We start from the raw sequence: 6,000 nt of genomic DNA, 5'->3' as shown, positions 1-6,000 counted from the left end.
ATTAAGCTCACGCCGTAAGGTGACCACTTCTGAGCCAGATGTTGCGGGTTTAGCAATGGACCACCGGCAGGTACACCACAGTGCAAATCTTCAAACTGAAAGACTTTATAGTGCGAGTTCATGGTGATACACTCGGCGATGAAGATGGGATTTGTGCTGTGGATGGGTGAAGTGTAGTGGTGACAGTAAACAAAAAGGGCGAGCGAGAGAGAGAGATCAGCTGATGTCACCTAGAAGTCCACAAGTCACAAAGTTAAGAAACAGCAGTCTCAGCATGGTTGACTGATGTTGCAGGTTATCGACCGACCAGCAGCAGTTTATTGCTGTGCAAAGCTTTGAATGGAGAAGCTTTGCAGTGCAAGTTCATGGCAAAACACTTGTGCCGAGGGTGGGATTTGTGCTGTGGATGGGTGGAGAGTATATGCCCAAAAAAAATCAAGAGTGGTCTCCCCTAGACTCTCTTGTATATTCAGATATGGGGATGATGATATTTTTATATTATGCGCAAAGAACCATCAACAACTTAAATCAATAACATATTGAACAATTATTATAAAAGTTGAATAAATCGGACTCTCCAGCTGCATGAGAAAAAAAAATGTAATGGAAATACCTCAAAAGTTGTTGGAAATCTGCTGTTTACCTAATACTTTTATGCAAAATTTGGTTGACCTAAGTGAAAGCATACTCAATTTATCGTGCTTACATACGTACACACCGACACGCAAACACAATTCAAAAATGGTATTTTTGGACTCTGGGTGGGAGGTCTGAACCTTTGAGATTCATCAAAATCTTGAAATGGAATTTTCAGAGGACTCCAATACTTTCCCTATGCTTTGTAGCTTTGTATACGAGAAAGTCAGGGAAGTCTAAAATGTCGCGATTCCTCAAAAATCTTGACATCGAATTTTTGGACAATTGCATATCCAATCAACGTATATCACTAGGAACCCCGCCACATACAGTGTTAAATGCTCTCTGCACAGCTGACTAATGTTGTGGGTGGGCAGCTGATTAGTAGCAGTTTACCACGGGGCAAATCTTCAGACTGACATGCTTCGTGGTGCAAGTTCATACCAAGGAGGATGGGATTTACACTGTGCACGGGTGGAGTGTAGTGGTGACACTAAAAGTGTGAGAGAGAGAGAGCCTGCTTGTTTAGATGAGCAGGGAGCCTGGGTGTGTTGTGTCAGTGCTATTCAATGTTTTTACATTAGTTTACTATTACACTGTGCATTCTGTAGTGTCATTAACTATATTTGTGCTTAATCTTTATATATATTTACATACAGTTCGTACGGTCTGGAATGGATTAATTGTATTTACATACAATCCTATGGGGGGAAATTGGTCATAAACCGAGTTGGTCGTGAACCAAAGAAAAGTTTTGGAATAAATTATGGTTGTGAACCGAGGTTCCACTGTGTGTGTGTATATATATATATATATACACATATACATACATATACATATACATATATACATACACACACACACACACACAGAACTTTAATTTAAAAACCAACCACAAGCAACCAAAACACATTGCAGGAGTTCATGCTAATAGCCTTACAGCCCGATCGCTGTAAACACTTTTTTTAAAATGAGTTTTAAGAACAGCGGGGAAAAAAGGAACACTTGGAAAAAAAGAGAAAAGTAACATTGCAACAATTCACGCTACCAACTGAAAATCCGTAATACAAAAACCACCAATCAAACTAACCTTGCATGAGGCGAGTTCTGGCATGAAGTGAGAAGGAAGAGTCTGGCTCCACAATGGAGGGATGATTTCCTTCAGGTGTTTTCTCTCTTGTGATTTCTTGGGTTTCTGGTGTTTTTAGCTGTTTAGCTGGTGGGAGCGAAAGCATCATGCAGTCATTCCAAAAACAAAGCCCTTGTGACCCAACCTGTCGTGTTTGCCCTCCACATTACTGGCAGTCTGGCTTTGTTTACATTGTGCTGCTTGAAAACACGAGGGTTCTCAAATTGGTAAATGAGTAAACTGGTAAACAGTTTTTCCACCTCTTCCAGCCTCTGCCTGGTTAACGCTGTAACTCCTTTGGCAACATCAGCTGCTTTAATAGATTCTTTCTGCTTTAGAATAGTCGAAATCGTAGATTTTGACTTCTTGTACTTGGTGGCAAGATCAGTAACACGAACGGCACGCTCAAACTTTTCAATAATTTCTTTCTTTACTTCGATTTTCTTCAAAACTTTCCTCTCACCACTCTTCACTTGCTTAGAAGCCATAGTTAACTGCAAAAGCACACAAAATACTGTAGAGCACAAAGAGACCGCAGTTAAAGCACGCACGTCTGACTGAGAACAATGAACAGGGAGCGGCTCTGCTTAAAGGAACCAGCCAGGCAGGCTCGCTCTCTCTCTTTTACGCCTCCCACGTAATTTAGTGCCTGCCCATATAAGGTCATCCGTCAGCGGCAATCCAATAGAAACACTGCCGCTAAATATTCACGGGTGAAGGACTGTGCTTATGCAGAGGAAGAGGAGATGGTCAGGGTGGTGTTTGGCACAAACTCAGCAAAACTGCAAGAGAAACTTAAGTGCCGGGTCTTAGCTGACATTACATACAGCCATGGACATCACACGAGATGGCACCAGCACAGCTGGGAACCTTCGATGCAAGAACACCAAGCAGCTCACGTGAACTGACGCAGTGCAGAGACAAAAAGCAACAGTTCCAAAGAGTGCTGAACAAAAACCGAATTACACAATTGAGAAGGCAGCAAAAAAATATGAAGCGTCTGATACATACAAGCATATTCATAAATCCAGCTACTGCGGAAACAAAGCACACGGTGGAAAAAGTCAATGTCCCGCTAAAGGAAGACAGTGTAACAAAAACCCGTGCATGCAGTGTGTCAGGTCTCAGATAAAGAAGAAGACGAGCTGTTTATTGATGCAGTAAGAAACGAATCGATGAATGAAACCTGTCATCTTTACAATGATTGACAAACACGGAATGTAACTTGAACACAACACATCCTACAAATACGAACCTGATTGAAAGAAATAATGATAATCAAATCCTTGATGACAGCAACACTCAGTAACACTCACAAAACAAATAGTGTATATTGTCAGTCGTGTTACGTTATTTTTAAAATGTTCCCTTTTCTTTTTCATAACTTCTTTAACACACTACTTTCGCTGCGAATAAAAAAAATATATATATATATATATACACACACACACATACACCTCGATCTACATACTCTCAAATAGACAAGCCACACGCCGTGGCGCAATTGTAGAGGCTTCACCTCTAGTGCCGACATCCGAGGTTCGATTCCGAGAGGGATGCACTGAGTATGTACGCGCGCTACCCGATTCATTTTACCCTCGTATCTCCTTGATTTGGGACGTATGAAAAAATATGCGGTTAACGCAGAATCATGTTACGTTATTTTTAAAATGTTTACTTTTCTTAGCACAAGCACAGCTGAGAAGCTTCGATGCATGTACTCCATAACGCGTTAAAAATAACGCATTTAATCACACTTTCAATTCCAAGCAAACGGGAACTTTTGTCAATGCATGATTTCCTGGTACATCCATTACACTGATGCACACATCACAGCTACAAAAATGTTAGAGTCGGAATAAAGCGCGTTCTTACGACTGATCATTTCGACTACCCGAGCGAAGCCTTGATAAAAGCATGGTTTTGTGCACACTGAAAAGCAAGCAAAATTAGATGCATTACAGAAAGCGGACTTTGTGGCTCTTACTAGGGATATTTGGACTTCCGTGACCGTTAGTAATTCTAATTACTAAATGTTCAATGATCACACTGTTTTAGCCTAATGTACAAAATAATTTTGGCCAAGGTTACTCAGAGTTTAAAGATTAAGTTGGTCAAATTACCTTTTATGTTTCTGACTTATTTTTTTTTTTTAAGAAGAAAACTGCACTTTAAATATTAATAACCAAAATTTCAACATAAAGACAATACCATTCTGAAAATGTACTTAAAGTACTTAAACTACCACTTTATTTTTAAGTCTGCCCAATTTTAACCAGGAATGATATTTTTGTTTCTGTTTTGAATTCAAATACAGTTTAAAAGCATTTTTTTTTCCAGAAATGAAAACAGCTTGAGTTTACAATATTCATGTCCATGTCTATAATTTGATTCTGTCGCCCACTAAAACCCTTTTAAATTAAAAAAAAAAAAAAAACCAAAACATTTGCAATTAATCGGATTAATTTTTTTAATCGAGTCCCACCCCTAATATATATATATATACATATACACATACACACATACGCGCCAGCAACACTAATGACAATGACAAAACAATTACATTGTCAATCATGTTATGTTATTTTTAAAATGTTTCCTTTTCTTTTTCATAACTTCTTTAACACACTACTTCTCCGCTGCGACTACGTACTAATTTTGGTGGTATGACGCCACTGTTGGCCGCCATATTAAACTTTCCAACGTCACTAATTCTCCAACTTCCAGTGTAGGTAGAAGGCTGAAATTAGGCAGGCTCATTCCTTACAACTTACTTAAAAAAGTTAAGCAGATTTCATTTCGAAATTCTACGCGTAACGGTCATAAAGGTTGACAACGTTCGCCATGTTGAACTTTCTAATTTATGGCCCCATCTTCACAAAATTTGGTAGGTGGCTTCCCTGCGCTAAACGAAACAAATGTACATATTTCAGTGGTATGACGCCACTGTCGGCCGCCATATTGAACTTTTCAATGGTCTTTGTTACTTATGGGCCCATCTTCAAGAAATTTGGTATGCGGGTTCCCAACACTGAATCCTACTTGCGTACATATATACGTCCATAGCCTGCAGCTCGGTCACCTTGTGAGGCGGCGTTGGGTCCCCCATCCCAATGCCTCCCACGTTGTTGGCTGGCTGCCTGCCTATATAAGGCCGTCCGTCATTCCGGTCTCTACATTCCCTTCCTTGCTTCGCCACAGGTTTCACGTCTCCCTGCTGATAACTACAGCCTTTTTATTTAATCCATGGCTTCTCCGCTGTTTTACTGTTCATTTATTATGATTATAGTTATTGTGTAGATATTTTAGACTTACTTTACATTGTTCAGATATCCATTTCCTTTATCATTCCAATCGTACCCCCATTAACATGTCTATCGAGGTGATCACCATCGATTAAAGAACTGTCACTTACCGAGTGGTTTCCATGCCCGGAGATGGCACCTGCCTTTTCCATTTTGTTACATATTGCATGGCCATATCAGGCTCACTCTTGATATCCGGAGGAACATTGTGTCTTATGTATTGAATGACTAGGACAGGTTCAAGGTGTGGACTGATGACGGTATAGGAGATAATTAGACTACACAGGAGCACTAGAAGAGTGAAATGCTTAAGCCCTTCACCTATGCATCTGCATGTGTGTTGATGGCTGCCGCTGAATTGTTTGGTTGTCGCTTCCAAGTGTACCGAAATGGCCAAATATTTTATACCTTTGGACAACCACCAATGCCTCTTAAACATCATAGATTGATAGGTGACTATTTCAGTAGTGGACACTTTGATGTTTATGAATGTTTAAACTCTCAAAAGCTGGATGTGAAGTTATCAATGAAACCGGTTGTATACTTACGCTTGACAGATGCCGAATGTCTCTTCAACACAAGTCCTACAAATACTAATGTAATTGAAACTAACCATGAAACTCAAACCGATTACGACAGCAACAATCCAAGCTGTGAGATTTGAGACAAGATTACTGTTCACATGGCCAACTGTACGTTACATGCTCAAGAGTAAGTTCAGCGCACAGCTTGGTCATATTACAACTGGAGGGCCGAACTGACAACATGGTATACAAAGAGATCCTTAACAAATAATTATTGGTATATTTTCCCAAAAAAAGGTTTAATTTTCTTCTTAATAAAAATTTTAAGGCAGTACTTCACCACTGCGAAGCGCTGGTATTTTGCTAGTATGTTACATATACACATACATACATTATTTTTATATAT

Source organism: Polypterus senegalus, chromosome 10 (genome assembly GCF_016835505.1).
Source record: "Polypterus senegalus isolate Bchr_013 chromosome 10, ASM1683550v1, whole genome shotgun sequence".
NCBI lineage: Eukaryota > Metazoa > Chordata > Cladistia > Polypteriformes > Polypteridae > Polypterus > Polypterus senegalus.
This window is presented reverse-complemented; position numbering follows the sequence as displayed.